This window comes from Chiloscyllium punctatum, chromosome 8 (assembly GCF_047496795.1).
Source record: "Chiloscyllium punctatum isolate Juve2018m chromosome 8, sChiPun1.3, whole genome shotgun sequence".
Taxonomy (NCBI): domain Eukaryota; kingdom Metazoa; phylum Chordata; class Chondrichthyes; order Orectolobiformes; family Hemiscylliidae; genus Chiloscyllium; species Chiloscyllium punctatum.
In genome coordinates, this window is record NC_092746.1 from 102,596,241 (window position 1) to 102,613,979 (window position 17,739).

General features: G+C 44.6%; 1 protein-coding gene across 5 annotated transcripts in view; it reads right to left on the reverse strand.

Annotated features, from left to right (window-relative positions):
- The window catches only part of LOC140480786 (uncharacterized), a 152,870-nt gene that overhangs the window by 123,275 nt on the left and 11,856 nt on the right, over positions 1-17,739 (reverse strand). The window lies entirely within an intron of this gene.

Genomic DNA, 17,739 nt, shown 5'->3' on the forward strand with positions numbered 1-17,739 from the left:
TGGATCCAACCCTAAGCTCCAGAAAATCCCTCGCAGCATCTCTCAACTTTTCTGACTCATTTTTCTCCTTCACCACACTTCTGTACTTCTTTTACCAAGTTTTAGATCATTTACCTTAACATCTGTATGTGCCCAGGACAAAGTGAGGACTGCAGATGCTGGAGATCAGAGTCGAAAAGTATGGCGCTGGAAAAGCACAGCCGGTCAGGCAGCATCCGAGGAGCATGAGAATCGACTTCTCTCGAAACGTCAATGCGCCTGCTCCTTGGATGTTGCCTGACTGGCTGTACTTTTCTAGCACCATACTCTTCGATCTCTATATGCCCAGTGTCATATTTTCTTTTATAATGGCTGGGTGAAGTGCCTTGAGACATTTAATTGCGACAAAGGTGCTACATAAAAGCAAGTTGTGTTGTCTACCAATTTATCAAAGTCTGTGTTTTAGGGCTCATATAATATCATATAATCTAGCTCATTTATTTATTAGGTCAAACCTAAAATAATGCAGTTCACAGTGACAAAAGTGACCAAGCTTTTGCAGTAGTGAAACAGGTTTGTGTGTGCTACACCAGTGAAATGTGCAGAACTAAAGTTGAGGACGTATTTTCCACATCACAGAACCATCATAAAATTGAGCCACTTTACTTCCATGAAAGGCACTGAACTCTTATTGCCTCTGCAAAAGAAATACAACTTCTACAGACAGTTACTTAATAAGATAAATGTGAGGTGATTCACTTTGGGAAGAATAACAGGAAGGCAGAATACTGGATCAATGGAAAGGTTCTTGGTAGTGTGGATGTGCAGAGGGATCTTGGAGTCCATGTACATAGATCCCTGAAAGTTGCCAGTCAGGTTGATAGTGCTGTTAAGAAGGCATATAGTGTGTTAAGTTTCATTGGTAGAGGGATTGAGTTCCAGAGCCGTAATGTCATGCTGCAACTACACAAAATGCTAGTATGCCTCACTTGGACTATTGTATACAGTTCTGGTCGCCCCTTTCCAGGAAGGATGTGGAAGGAGTGGAAAAGGTGCAGCGGAGATTTACTAGGATGTTGCCTGGTCTGGTGGGAAGGTCTTATGAGGAAAGGCTGAGAGACTTGGGTCTGTTCTTATTGGAAAGAAGAAGGCTAAAAGGGGATTTGATAGAAACATACAAGATGATCAGAGGATTAGATAGGGTAGACAGTGAAAGTCTTTATCCTACGATGATGACGTCAGCTTGTACGGGGGTGGGGGGCATAGCTCCAAATTGAGGGGTGGAAGATTTAAGGCAGATGTCAGAGGCAGGTTCTTTACTCAGAGAGTGGTAAGGGCGTAGAATGCCCTGCCTGCCCCCAATGTAGATAATGCAGCCACATTAGGGAGATTTATACAATCCTTGGAAATGTGACGTGATTCACTTTGGGAAGAATAACAGGATAGTTATGGATGATGATGGGATAGTGTAGGGGGTTGGGCTTAGATTAGTTCACAGGTCAGCGCAACATCGAGGGCCAAAGGGCCTGTTGTGCGCGGTATTGTTCTATGTTCTAATATAGACAAGAAGGTTAGAAGCACAATTTAATTATCAAAAAACTGGGCTCCCTTTGTTCTAAATACCTTTGTTTAAATATTTCCCAAGCACGTAATCCTTCCCTAACACACCCGTGTGCCTTATAGTGTCTACTTGAATAATTTGAATAATTTATTTTGCCTTCCCCTAACATATCTGAAAGAAAATTGTAATTTTTTTTAAGTGTACGAATGTTTCCTGACATCCATTTCAGGACTTTCTTTCACCAAACTATCTGTACTACTTTCTTCAGAAGTTGTTCAGCTTGAAGTATTATTCAGGCTTGACCTTTTCTAAACTGCATACATTCTTATATTGAAATAACAAATGCTGGAGATCACAGCGGGTCACACAGAGCAAGTTAACGTTTTGAATCTAGGTAGCACTGATGAAGAGTCATCTAGACTCAAAACATTAGCTTGCTTTCTCTCCATGGATGCTGTCTGGCCCGCTATCATCTCCAGCATTTGTTGTTTTCAGTACAGATTCCACCATCTGTAATAATTTACTCCTAAACTCTTATACTGTTTGCACTTAAGTATCTGCACTTAAAAAGTGATCCATTGCATGTAAAGCACTTTAGGGTCTCAAGACAAATATTTTTCTTTTTCTCATCATATTGTTCCTTTTGTAAATTGCCCAGATCTATCACACAGTAATTGAATAAGTAATCTCTATGCATTTGGGGAACACTCCCTTCACAGATTGCTGGACCTGCTGAGTATTTCCAGAATTTTCTGTTTATATTTCCAACACTTGTAATAATTTGTTTTTGCTTTATATTATTCAGTCTCTGAGCTAAAAGACCATGAATACAGTCACATATTCTTCTTTGCTTTAAATATTTATTCACTTTGCCTTGAAAGGCTGCTCCTCGCATCAAATAATTTTATGCTCTTGTAAACATTATTGCAAACCTAAATTTCACCTCACCCTTTCCTCCCTTCTTGGTAATAATTCTAAATTAATTACCTTCACGGACTGCTCAACCAAAGCAGTCTTTGTAACTGAATATAATTTTTTTACCATTTCCAAACCCTACTAAGTCTCCTTTTTTGCCTTTTCTGCCCCAGTGTACACTTTTATTTATCTTTTTATCTAAAATGTAATGTAATTCTCATCATTATTCAACTGAATATTCTGTTGATTCAGATAAATTACGTACTTTTGCCTGAAACGTTTTACAATATTCCTGACCTCCATTAATTTCCAATTATATACCATCAGTAAATTTCAAGGTGGTTTTCATGATACCCAAACAATACATGAATATCATGAATAAAAGTGCTCCACTAACTAATTGATACCACTTCCAAACCATCGCCACTTATCACAGCATTAATTTATCCTAATTTTTAACTATCTTGCATTTAAACAGTGCCTTTAAGATGGAAACATGTCCCAAGATGCTGAATAAAGATGTAAGAAAAACACTTGAGTCAAAGAGCAAGAAATTTTGGATAAGTGGACTAGAACTTAGGTTAGAAACTGCCCTTAAAGTAAGTGATCTGATTAAAAAGGAGGAATTAAAGAAGTATGCAAGGGAGGGAGAACTGCATGTCTGAAGAAAAGATATAGAAGGTGAGACAATGGAAAGATTTGAATGAAGGATTAGAATTTTAGAACAAAGGCATTGATGGTGACTGGCATCCTAACTCGTTCAGGTCACTAGTTACAATGTTTGAAGAGTGGTTGGGACTATACTCATTGCAGTTTTGAGGAATGAGAGATCTCATAGACAGTATAAAATTCTAACTGGACTAAAGTGGGTAGATACAGAAAGAATGTTCCTGTTGGCAGGGGAGTCCAGAACCAGGTGTCATACTGTAAGGATATAGCGTAAACTGTTCAGGATTGCTGGCGGCATGGCAGTAGCTCACAGTGGCCTCTCCCAACCTATTTAATTTCAGTTTTCTAAGGCACAGGAGCAACAGGAAACCTGGCGTTTGCAGATACTGTTACAATCTGCAAACAGTGCTACAGCAGGAACAGGCCAAAACAAACCTGAATGGAGAGCTGTTGAAAGAGTTCGGCGATCTTGGTTTGCTGCGGACCAGGCCTCCAATCCTCAGCCTTGCCTGATGCCAGTAGCTGGGTGTTGAAACATCAGAAGCGGTGTGCAAAGAGGCGGAAGCATGGTAAGCAGGCAAGAGTTAGTGCTGGGCTAAAAACAAACGCTAGCCGACCAGCTCGCCCGTCCATTCTGCTCTCCAATGTCTGCTTCCTGGACAATAATTTGGACTGTATTCGATTGTAGCAGGCTTCTCAGCGTGAGTTTAGAACTGCTGCGTTCTTGCTTTCACAGAAATATGGCTTCGCGACAGAGTTCCAGACACCACCATTCGGGTAGACAGGCTTGCCTTGTTTCGTGCCAACAGAAATGCAGCTCTCTGTGGTGAGGTTCAGGGTGGGGGTCTGTGTGTCTACATCAACATGAAATGGTGCAAGGACTTTGTACTAGTCTCCAGTTATCACTGGTGGAGTTTGTGATTGCTGGATGCAGACCATTTTACTTGCCATGGTAATTCACTGCTGTACTTATAGTCAGGGTGTATATTCCTCCCAGTGATAATGCTAAGGAGGCCCTCTGTGAACTGTATGAGGTTATTAGTGGACTGCAGAATGCACACTCCGATGGACTGTTTATTGTTGCTGGAGATTTTAACCATGCAAATCTCAAGTCTGTGCTCCCTAAATTCCATCAGCTGTGGACTTTGTGGCAAGAGGGGATAGCACGCCGGATCTTGTTTATGCTAACACCCCCAGTGCATACAGGGCAGAGCCCCACTCCCACCTTGGCTCCGCAGACCACATTGCTGTTTTATAAATTCCAGATCGCTCATCAAATGTGTCAAACTGGTTCTGAAGCAGGTGAAAACCTGGCCAGCAGGAACCACTTCTGCTCTTCAACACTGCTTTGAGCACGTTGACTGGCGCATGTTTAAGGAGGCGGCAACCAATAGCGACTCCATCATCTTAGAGGTGTACACAGTGATTTGCTACAGTAGCAAGTGCATTGACAAAGTCACTGTGTCTGAGACCATCACTTCTCGCCCCAACCATAAGCCATGGATGACCAAAGGTGTGTGAGGACCCGTGATTCCGCCTTCAGAGCAGATGACAAGGTGGCCCTAACAATAGCAAGGGCCAAACTGTCCCGGGCCATCAAAGAGGCAAAGCATGCAAACACACATAGAATATGCAACCTTTTATCAGGACAGCAGTGATATGCAGAGTATGTGAAAGGGTATTCAGGCCTCGCCAACCACAGAACAGCATTGCCTGCTTGTGCTGGTGAAGCCTCCCTCCGGATGAGTTGAACAACCTCTATGCACAGTTTGAGGCACAAAATGATATGGCAGCGAGGAAGACCATCCCCCCTCCCAATGATTAGGTGTTGTGTCTTACCACGGCTGACGTGAGGAAATGTCTATGCAGAGTCAACCCACATAGGTTGCTGGACCAGATAACACCCCTGGTAGAATGCTCAGAGGATGCTCTGATGTGCTGGTGGATGATTTCACACACATCTTTAACATCTCTCTGAGTTGTGCCATTGTTCCAACGTGCTTCAAGACTGCTACCATCATCCCCATGCCAAAGAAGACTTCAGTATCCTGCCTGAACAACTACCAGCCCACTGCATTAACACTCATCATGCAGTGCTTCGAGAGGCTCGTGATGACACAGATGCCATCTTCACCACCTTCCATTTGGCCCTTACCCACCTGGACAAGAAGGACACCTACATCAGATTACAGTTCATTGAATACAGTTCTGCATTCAACACTATCATTCTTCAACACTCAATTGGAAAGCCAAGTCTTTTGGGCTTGAAACTCCAATTGGATCCTAGACTTCCTGACTGGGAGACCTCAGTCAGTTCGAATTGGGAACAGCATCTCCAACCCATCACACTGAGCATAGGGGGCCCTCCAGGGCTGTGTGCTCAATCCACTGCTGTTCACCCTGCTGACACACGACAATGCAGTGATGCACAGCTCGAAATATATTATTAAGTTCGCAGATGACACAATGGTAGTGGGTCTCATTCGCAGGAACAAGTCAGCATACAGATTGGAGGTGCAGCGTCTAACAGACTGGTGCAGAGCCAACAACCTGTCTCTGAACGTGGACAAAACGAAAGAGATGGCTGTTGAATTCAGGAGGGCACAGAGCAATCATTCTCCACTGGACATCACAGGTTCCCCCGTGGATATAATGAAGAGCTCAAAATTTCTTGGCATCCACCTGGCGGAGTATCTGACCTGGTCCCTCAACACTAGCTCCATAACCATGAAAGCCTAGCAGCATCTCTACATTCTCGCCAGGTTGAGGAAAGCCCATCTCCTATCCCCCATCCTCACAACATTCTACAGAGGGTTTATTAAGAGTACCCTGAGCAGCTGCATTGAATTGAATTGAATTGAATGTATTGTCACGTGTACCAAGGCACAGTGAAAAGCTTTGTCTTGCGAGCAATCACAGAGTTAAGTAACATAGATAAGTAAATAATAGGTAAATAGCGGCAAAAACAAAAACCACAGGTACAGGCGAATGTTAAGAGTTTGTGAGTCCATTCAGCATTCTAACAATAGTAGAGTAGAAACTGTTTTGAAACTGGTTGGTGCATGTGTTCAGGCGTCTGTACCTCCCCCCCGATGGTTGAGGTTGTAGAAAAACATTGCCAGGATGAGATGGATCTTTGAGAAAGCTGGCGGCCTTTCCTTGATGTAGGCCTGGTAGATGGATTCTATAGATGGGAGGTTGGTCTTTGTGATTATCCAGGCTGAGTTCACCACTCTCTGTAACCGTCTCCGATCTTGAATGGTACAGTTGCCATACCAGGTTGTGATACATCCAGTCAGAATGCTCTCGATGGCTCACCTATAAAGGTTGGCAAGGGTATTCGCCTCATGCCAAATTTCCTCAGCTACCTGAGGAAGAAGAGACATTGTTGGGCCTTTGTAACCAGTGCGTCCGCATGAAGAGTCCAAGAAAATTTGTTGTGGATGACCACTCCCAGGAGCTTGACACTCTCCACTTGTCCCACCTCTGTGCTGTTAATGTGTAGGGGCATGAGTAACATCCTGCCAAAAGTCAATAATGAATTCCTTGGTTTTACCAGCATTGAGAGCTAGGTTGTTCTCAGTGCACCATTTTTCAAGGTCTTCCACCTCCCGTACGTAGTCTGTTTCATCTAAGATTCGACGGACTATGGTGGTGTCATTAGTGAATTTGTAAATGGCATTAGTCTGGAATTTGGCGACGCAGTCACAGGTATACAGTGAGTACAGTAGGGGGCTCAGTACACAGTCCAAATTAGAGTGGTGCTGGAAACGCACAGCCGGTCAGGCAGCATCCGAGGAGCAGGAAAATCAAAGGGCTTTTGCCTGAAACGTCGATTTTCCTGCTTCTCGGATGCTGCCTAACCAGCTGTGCTTTTCCAGCACCACTCTAATCTAGACTCTGATTTCCAGCATCGGCAGTCCTCACTTTTGCCTGGCTGAGTACACATCTCTGGGGGGCTCCAGTGTTGAGTGTTAGTGAGGATGAAATATTGTCCCCAGTCTTCACTGATTGTGGCCTGTGGGTCAGGAAACTGAGGATCCAGTTGAAGTAGGTGGGGCTTATTTCGAGATCACAAAGTTTAGTAATCAGTCTCAAGGGGGTAATAGTGTTGAAGGCTGAACTGTCATCAATGAGTAGGATTCTTATGTAGCTGTTCTTTGTGTCAAGATGTTCTAAGGAGGAGTGAAGGGCAAGTGATATGGCATCTGACCTGGATCTGTTGGTCCGATAGGCAAATTGGAGTGGGTCAAGAGTAGTGGGATGGCTGGAGTTGATTAATGCCATGACCAGCCTTTTAAAGCACTTCAACACCACCGAAGTTAGGGCCACTGGACAGTAGTCATTGATACATGCAGGCCCTCTTGAAAGGCAGGAACAGTGGCCTGCCTCAGGGAGAGATTGAAGATGTCCGAGAAGACCTCTGCCAGTTGATCTGCGCATGCTCTGAGTGCACGGCCTGGTACTCCATGTGGTCCCATCACTTTCCTTGGATTCACACGAAAGAAAACTGATCTGACCTCTGATGCAGTGACTGTTAGGATAGGTTCTTCAGGACTTGTCGGAATAGGTGTTACCTCTCCAGATATATTCTATTCAAACTGAGCATAGAAGGCATTGAGACGATCTGGGAGGGATGTGTCATCGTTTGCTTTCTTGCATTATCTCTTTTTAGAACCTGTGATGTCAATCAGTCCTTGTCATAGTCGCCGGTTGTCTGGCTGGGTCTCCAGTTTGGATCGGTATTGGTTCTTGGCTGTCTTAATGGCTCTGTGAAGGTCTTACTTGGATTCCTTATATTTGAGTGGGTCTTCTGATCTGAAGGCCTCATGCCTGGTTTTTAACAGGTTCTGTATGTCCTGATTCATCCAGGGTTTCTTGTTGAGGAACACCCAGATTGACTTCCTCTGGAAGCAGTCCTCCACACACTTGCTGATACAGTCTGTGATGTTGGTGGCGTACACGTCCAAGGTACCTGTGGACTGTTGGAACATCAGCCAATTCCAGACAGCACTGGAGTTGATCCTCTGCCTCCTCTGACCAGCACTGGACCTGTATCCGCGAGGGGGTCTCCTGCTTAAACTTTTGCCTGTAAACTGGGAGAAGAAACACGGCATTGTGGTTGGAGTTCCCAAAATGAGGGCGTGGGGTGGAATGGTAGGCATCATTCACAGTGATGTAGCAGTGGTCTAAAATATTTGGGCCCCTGGTGGAGCAGGTAATGTTCTGGTGGTACTTGAGCAATACCTTCCTTCGATTGGCTTGATTGAAGTCGTCAGTTACAATCAACAGGGCCTCGGGGTGTTCCATCTCCATGGTGTTAGTGGTGGAGTACAGCACATCCAGAGCTTCCTCAACCTTTGCATCACTGCCTAGTTCGGGAATTGCACCGTCTCAGACTGTAGGACCTTACAACAGATAGTGAAGACAGCTAAGAAGATCATCGGGGTTTCTTTTCCCTCCATTTCAGACGTATACACCACACGCTGCATTCACGAGGCTAACAGCATTGTGGACGAACCCATACATCTTTCATTTAAATTCTTCTCCCTCCTGCCATCTGGCAGAAGATACCAGAGATTCAGTCTCTCACGGCCAGACTGTGCAATAGTTTCTTTCCCCAAGCCATCAGGCTCCATAACACTATATGATCACACTCTATTCCATTTGCAGTTTTTTGGGCTGCTAAAACAATGATTTATTAATGATCATTCATTGTTACGTTGTAATTTATTTAAAACTGTACCTATTGTCAGGAATTACTGTGCTGTCTTGCATGTTTTGCATTTTTCTATGCACGTTATGCTGCCCTGTGTATGACTGTACTCTCGTGTTGTCTATGTGTTCATAAAGCATCTTGATACTGGAGGAACACAGTCTCATTTTTTTTGGACCAGTTGTAAATGGTGGAAATGACAAATAAAGTTACTCTCCTCCACTCTTCACCCAAAGAATGGTTAGCCTATGAAATTATCTGCCAAAGAAACAAATTGAGGCCGGATCAAAGGTTATGAAGTGAAAGCACAAACAGGGTACAAAGTTGGATGATTGGCCATGATCATATTGAATGGCAGAGCAGGACTGAAGAGCTGAATGGCTTACACCTGTTCATTTTTTCTATGTTTCTATAATACAGGTGATGGGATAGTGGTAATGTCACTTGATTTGTAACCTGAAGAACTAGGCTCATGTTCTGGGGATATGACTTTGAATCCAACAAACCAGATGGTGACAATTAAATTCAATTAGTAAATCGGAATTAAAAGCTAGTCTAATGGATAACAGGAAACCATTGTCATTTGTCTTTAGAAGGATCCAGAGTAAAACACACACAAATACACACCTGTACTGTTAGTGACTTAAGTGCACTGTACGTGATGTCATTTTTTTGTAAATGATTTTCAGAACAAAATAGAAAAATTAGGAGAGAAAGAAAGATTAATATTGCAAGTCACAAACTGTGGTCAGCTTTGGACATTGAAAGTCAGATATTAGTTACTGGTAGGAATGAAATATAGCAGGACTGGATGCATACTTTAACTAAGGTTTGCTATGACCTATCAGAATATTGTGAAAAGGAAAGATTGGTGTCTCTATTGAAAACTTAGACAATGGATGTTAACCATAAGAACACAATAATTCTCTCATGTGATAATATGCCCCTTTATGTTGCCAAGACTACACTTAGAATACACCCAGCAATCAAATAAGTGATGTAAGTCTAAAATTTGAAGAAGTCAGAGCTATGTGTCATTCCCACAATTAGACAATAAGATGACTGGTGTAGTAAAATTCAATGACTTTGAACTGTAAAAAAGAGTAAAGAAGGGAATTCTGGAGATAATTAGAAGACCAGCCATGAGCTGAGTCAGAGAATACAAACTTAAAAATCACACAACACCAGGTTATAGTCCAACAGGTTTATTTGGAAGCACTAGCTTTCAGAGCACTGCTCCTCAATCACCTGATGAAGGAGCAGCGCTCCGAAAGCTAGTGCTTCCAAATAAACCTGGTGGACTAGAACCTGGTGTTTTGTTATTTTTAACTTTGCACATCCCACCTCCAAATCAGAGAATGCAAGTTTGTATGATCATGATTTCTCCATAAGGAAGGTGATAAACTCTCAACTTTATCTTCAAACGCTACTATTCTGACATCATGTCTCGCTTGTGCTGAACAAAGTTAATCATTGTTACCAACTGTGGTTGAGGTTGAATCATTGGATATCAGGTTATCTCAAAATCTAACAGATTGGCAAAAATGGCACAGAAACATACCATTCAGCCCAACCAGTTCATGCTGGTGTCTATGTTGCACTTAGACTCCTCACACTTTTTCTTGCATAAATCCACCAGCTGGGCCATCTATTCCTATCTCCTTCATCCGCTTATCTAGTTTCCCTTTAAATGCATCTATATGATTGATTGCACCCACTCCATATACAGACTGACAAAGCCTTTGTACAACTTAATGCAGGAACATAGGCATTAGGACCAGGAATAGCAATTCAGCCCTACCGAGCCCACTCCATCATTTAATGTGATCATGACTGATCTTATCCTCTGATCAACTCCACTTTCCTGCCTGCTCCCCACAGCTCTTTATACTGCTTTTCATCAGAAACATATCTACTTTTTTCTTGAATATGTTGATTGATTCTGCCTCCACTGCACTCTGGGGTATTGAGTTCCACATGTTCACAACCGTTTGAGAGAAGTAGCTTCTCCTCAGCTCTATCTCCTCACTGTATGTCTATGGTCTCTTATTTGAGACCGTCCCACAAGGAGGGATATCTGTTCAACATTCACCCTATCAATCCCCTTTAGCATTTTACATGTGACAATCAGATGCCCCTTCATTCTTCTGAACTCCAGTGAGTACAAGCACAACTGCTCCTCATACGACAGCCCTTTCATCCCTGCAATCAATCTGGTGAACCTCCTCTGAACTACCAGTAGTACCACCATATCCTTCATCAAGTAAGGAGAGCAAAACTGGGCAAAATACTCTATGTGTGGTCTCACCAATGCCATATAATTGTAACAACACATCTTTACTTTGTAATCCTTTCTTATTGTATGTTGCACCTGCACACCCACTGTCTCTAATTCATGCACAAAGACACCAATATCCCTCTGCACTGACACACTTTGAATCTGCTTCCAATTTAAATGACAATTTGCCCCTTTATTTTTCCAAAGGGAACAATTGCACATATATCCACACTAAAGCCCATTTGCCATCTTCTGGCCTATTCTCCTGGCCTTAAGTAGTTTTACAGTAAAGAACCACAATTTTCTACAAGAATAGACTATTGTAAAAGGATTCACCAATAGATACATCACAAGGCCTTAACCATGATGTGTACCTTTGACATAGGCCTGGATTACACCTCTTCCCACCCTACCTCTTGCAAAAATGCCATCCCGTATTCCCAATTCCTCCACCTCCGCCGTATCTGCTCCCAGGAGGACCAGTTCCACCACAGAACACACCAGATGGCCTCCTTCTTTAGAGACCGCAATTTCCCTTCCCACATTGTTCAAGATGCCCTCCAACGCATTCGTCCACATCCTGCACCTCCGCCCTCAGACCCCACCCCTCCAACCGTAACAAGGACAGAACGCCCCTGGTGCTCACCTTCCACCCTACCAACCTTCGCATAAACCAAATCATCCGCCGACATTTCCGCCACCTCCAAAAAGACCCCACCACCAGGAATATATTTCCCTCCCCACCCCTTTCCGCCTTCTGCAAAGACCATTCCCTCCGTGACTACCTGGTCAGGTCCACACCCCCTACAACCCACTCTCCCATCCTGGCACTTTCCCCTGCCACCGCAGGAACTGTAAAACCTGCGCCCACACCTCCTCCCTCACCTTTATCCAAGGCCCTAAAGGAGCCTTCCACATCCATCAAAGTTTTACCTGCATATCCACTAATATCATTTATTGTATCCGTTACTCCCGATGCGGTCTCCTCTACATTGGGGAGACTGGGCGCCTCCTAGCAGAGCGCTTTAGGGAACATCTCCAGGACACCCGCACCAATCAACCACACTGCCCTGTGGCCCAACATTTCAACTCCCCCTCCCACTCTGCTGAGGACATGGAGGTCCTGGGCCTCCTTCACCGCCGCTCCCTCACCACCAAACGCCTGGAGGAACACTTCAACCCCAGGGCATCAATGTGGACTTCAACAGTTTCCTCATTTTCCCTTTCCCCACCTCACCCTAGTTCAAAACTTCCAGCTCAGCACTGTCCCCATGACTTGTCCTACCTGCCTATCTCCTTTTCCACCTATCTACTCCACCCTCTCCTCCCTGACCTATCACCTTTATCCCCTCCCCCACTCACCCATTGTACTCTATGCTACTTTCTCCTGACCCCTACCCTCCTCTAGCTTATCTCTCCACGCTTCAGGCTCACTGCCTTTATTCCTGATGAAGAGCTTTTGCCCGAAAAGTCGATTTCGAAGCTCCTTGGATGCTGCCTGAACTGCTGTGCTCTTCCAGCACCACTAATCCAGAATCTGGTTTCCAGCATCTGCAGTCATTGTTTTTACCTACTTGATCCTCTTGGCCTAACTAATTCTCAACACGTAAAAGTAAAGTCACTTTAGTCCCAGAGGACTGCTCTCCCATTAACAGACCCGACTGGTGGTGAGTTTAACTTGAGAGTTCCCATGCCTCGGGCAAAGTGCAAGGTTAGGAATGTAGGACCTCATTGGTAACCTTAGCCTCTACAGGAATTGAAGCCATGCTGTTGGCATTACTCTCCATCCAGCCAACTGAGCTAACCAACCCCTTAGAACCAGGCCCAGCAACTCCTCCTTTCTTGTTGAATTGAAAACCAGGCAGAGTTTTCTACAGACCATGTACGACATGGGCTATGGCAAGAAATTTAGCAAAATAAAGTGAGAGTTGAGACTCTTTTTGGCATCAAGACCAAAAAGGCACATTTTCCAACAAGTCTAGATATTGAGACGAGATCCTCGCTGGTGAGTGCCAAGAGACCTATTAAAATGGATTATTGCTCATTACCAACTCGTTACTATCTTATCAGGCGTCATTTCAATGGAGTTTCCCACTCTCCCATTTGTCAGATACAGACTCAATATTAAGAATTCCTGATTTAAAGTCTGAGCTGGCATCTGGAGACTCTAGTTCACTGCTTGCTCCTCCAGACCTCTACCTTGGACACCCAGAAGCAACGTCTCAGACATGGTCCTTAAGCAGCAGCTGCGCACATTCTATACCCATGAACGTTAGTATTTGAAACGTAGCAGCCTCCCGCTGTATCATCATGACAGAACTCCAATCTACTCACAGTAACGGCTTCACTTTGGAGCGCATCAACACCTTTCATTGGAATCCCGCTGGAATGATAATTTGCTCACTTTGACAGGCACCCAGTTCACAGTTTGGACCAGACTGCATGTTGGGGTTGCTCACTCATTCCTTTGCACTCAATCACTTTGCTCCTACCTGGATCCTCACAGCACCCCTATCTTGTCTTGCCTTCATTTTTACATTTTGGTCCCTCAGCTCGACCTTAAAGGCTCATGGTACTGCTGTCTTGCTTTGCTATTTAGTGCAAGTAAAAAGCCAGGCAACTTGATATGCTTGTCATCAGTCATCATTCAAGAGGTGGAAATGTTGCTGTGTGGCACCATAATATGTTAGTGTTTTTTAAGATTAGATTCACTACAGTATGGAAACAGGCCCTTTGGCCCAACAAGTTCACATCAACCCTCTGAAGAGTAACCCACCCAGACCCATTCCCCTACCCAATATTTACCCCACAATGGGCAATTTGGCATGGCCAGTTCACCTGACCAGCACATCTTTGGACTGTGGGAGGAATCCGGAGCACTCAGACGAAACCCATGCAGGCACAGGGAGAATTTGCAAACTCCACATAGACAGCCATCCAAGGAGGGAATCAAACCTGGGTCCCTGGTGCTGTAAGGCAGCAGTGCTAACCACTGAGCCACCGTGCCACCACCATGATCCACACATAGCATATGCCAGCAATATATGCGCCAAACTAATTGCATGTGCCTCAAACAATTGTCCATGTCCCAAACTCAAAGGGAAGTATGTCTCAGTTAAATCTAAGGAGACACCTTTAAGGCTGGGGGCCCCAGCATACAAAGTCAAAGGCAACCTCAATATCATACCAGGGGCTTTGGCATAGTCAATCAGCCTTGAGGCTGTGAGGGTCAGGGTATTTTCCTTGTAAGGATTCAGGAGCTGAATGTCGGGCACGCCACCAGTAGTCCTGGCTTTTTCAGCACCATTATAGGCTATTTTTTCCTGGACTGAGATAAAAGGTGGGATTGAGTGACATGAAATAGGCTGATGAAGCTGTCAGTGCTGGTATAGGTTGGAGAAAATATCAGAGATGAATAGATTAGATTAGATTACATGACAGTGTGGAAACGGGGCTTCGGCCCAACAAGTCCACACCGACCCGCTGAAGCGCAACCCACCCATACCCCTACATTTACCCCTTACCTAACACTACGGGCAATTTAGCATGGCCAATTCACCTTACCTGCACATCTTTGGACTGTGGGAGGAACCCAGAGCACCCGGAGGAAACCCACACAGACACAGGGAGAACGTGCAAACTCCACACAGTTAGTCACCTGAGACGGGAATTGAACCCGGGTCTCTGGCTCTGTGAGGCAACAGTGCTAACCACTGTGCCACCGTGCCGCCCACTGCCACTGTGCCGCCCACTTATTTGGAATACTCCCAAATAAGTAAGCAGTCCAGCCACAGGCATTGAGTTTGGGTGTGGTGGTATGGAGGGGGCATTGAGTCATTGACCTTCTCTCAGCACTCTGAGCATTTCTCTAAGCTGTGAATGGGTTGCCCAGGCGGCAACTTCAAAGAAAGCTGACAGGATCTGGTGGCTTGGTCTCCTCTGCCGCTCTTGGAAGCACAGGTCATTCATCCTCTGCATCACCTCATCAATGTTCCCTCTAAGCTGCGTGGTTGCACGCACAGGCAGCCACTCCATCGTCCCGTGCATGCTAACCATTGACTTCCAGTTCCAGAAGTCACTGTTGCACATGGATCTCAGAGGCCCAAGCAGCCAGTTCAAAAATTAGAGGGAATGCTGCCCCTATCTACCGGGACATCGAGGTTTCTGTCTGCAAAGCAGTGTACTAATATCACTTTGTTTGCTGTGTCCAGGGCAAATATCTCTAAACGTGCAGTGCATCTCCAGATGGATATTGGAGATCTATCCATCGCTTGACTGGATACACAATGTCTGTTTAAATATGGTGCCAGCATCACAGATCCTGGGATATCCTGGCAGGGTGAGACTTCCAATGGGAGAATGTGGCAGAATCCAGTTAGCATCAGTCAAGAAAGGGGACATCACAGGAGTGTGGTACCTAATTAATGAGGCGTTGGGACGACAGTGCAAGAAAGCTTGCAAGAATTCACAGAAAGAAACTGACCATGAAGTGTAATAAAAAGTTAGACCTAGTTAATTTCTGGTCATAGAATCATAGAGATGTACAGCACGGAAACAAACCCTTCGGTCCAACTCGTCCATGCCAAACAGACACCCCAACCCAATCTAGTCCCACCTGCCAGCACCCAGCCCACATCCCTCCAAATCCTTCCTATTCATATACCCATCCAGATGTCTTTAAAATGTTGCAATTGTACTTGCCTCCATCATTTCCTCTGGCAGCTCATTCCATACATGTACCACCCTCTGAGTGCCTTTAGGTCTCTTTTATATCTTTCCCCTCTCACCCTAAACCTATGCCCTCTAGGCGAAGGAGCAGCACTCCAAAAGCTTATGATTGCAAATAAACCTGTTGGACTATAACCTGGTGTCATGTACTTCCGACTTTGTATAAAATATTGGTTCGGCCACAGCTACAGTATTGTGCAAAGTTTTGGAATCCACATTATCAGAGGGATGTGATAACACTAGAGATGATGCAGAGGACATTTATCAAAGAACATAGAACAGATCAGCATAGTACAAGCCCTTCGGCCCAGTATTTTGTGTCAAGACTTTATCTTAATCTAAGATCAATCTAACCTACACACCCCTCAATTTACTGTCACCCATGTGCTTGTCCAACAGTCGCTTAAATGTCCCTAATGTCTCTGACTCTATTATCACCACTGACAGTGCGTTCCATGCACCCACCACTCTCTGTGTAAAGAACCTAGCTCTGACATCTCCCCTAAACCTTCCTACAATCACCTTAAAATTATGACCCCTCATGAGAGCCATTTCTGCCCTGGGGAAAGTCTCTGGCTATCTACTCTATCTATGCCCCTCATTACCTTGTACACCTCTATCAAGTCACCTCTCTTCCTTCTTCTCTACAGTGTGAAAAGCCCTAACTCACTAAGCATCTCTTCATAAGTCAAGCTCCCTAATCCGTGCAACAGTCTGGTAAATCTCCTCTGCACCTTCTCTAAAGCATCTACATCCTTCCTATAATGAGGCAACCAGAACAGGACACAATTTTCCAAGTGTAGTCTAACCAGGGTTTTATAGAGCTGCAGAAAACCTTGCATATCCTAAACTCAATCCCCCTTTTAATGACAGCCAAAACATCATATGCCTTCTTAACAATCCTACCAACTTGCGTGGCAACTTTGAGGTATCTACATATGTGGAACGTAAGATCCTGATGTTTCTCCACACGGCAAAGAATCCTGTCTTTAATCCTATATTCAGCATTAAAATTCAACCTTCCAAAATGAATCACTTCTCATTTATCCAGCTTGAATTCCATCTGCCACTTCTCAGCCCAGCTTTGCATCCTGTCAATGTCTTGTAGCCTGCATCAACCCTCGATGCTATCTACAACACCACTGATCTTTGTGTTATCCCACCCCTCCACTTCTTCATCCAAATAATTAATAAAAACTACAAAGAGCAAAGGCCCAAGAACAGATACCTGTGGAACACCACTGGTCACCGACCTCCAGGCGGAATACTTTCCCCTACCACTCGCTGTCTTCTTTCGGCCTGTCTGATCTGGCTCTGGGGACTTATCTATCTTGATGCTTCCCAGAATGTCCAGTGCATCTACTTTCTTAATATCAGTCTGTTCAATCTATTAACCTGGTGTTCTCACTATCAACGGGCTCCCTCTCTCTATTGAATAGTGAAGCAAAAAACTGATTTAGGGCCTCCCCTACCTCTTCAGACTCCAGGCCCAAGTTTCCTCCACTATCCCTGATCAGCCCTACCGTCTCTCTGATCATTCTTTTCTTCCTCACGTAAGTGCAGAAAGACTTTGGGTTTTCCCTGATTCTTCCTGCCAAGGCTTTTTCATGCCCCCTCCTAGCTCTCTCCTCAGTCCATTTTTGAGTTCTATCCTAGCCACCCTGTAATCCTCTAAAGCTGTGCCAGATCCTTGCTTCCTCAACCTGAAGTAAGCTTCTTTTTTCCTCTAGACGAGAAGCTCCTCTTCTCTTGTCATCCAAGGCTCCTTCACCTTATCACTCCTTGCCTGTCTCAGTGGGACAAGGTTATCTAACACTCATAACAATTGCTCCTTAAACAGCCTCCCCATTTCTGTTGTGCATTCCCCCTACAACAATTGTTCCCAATTATGCT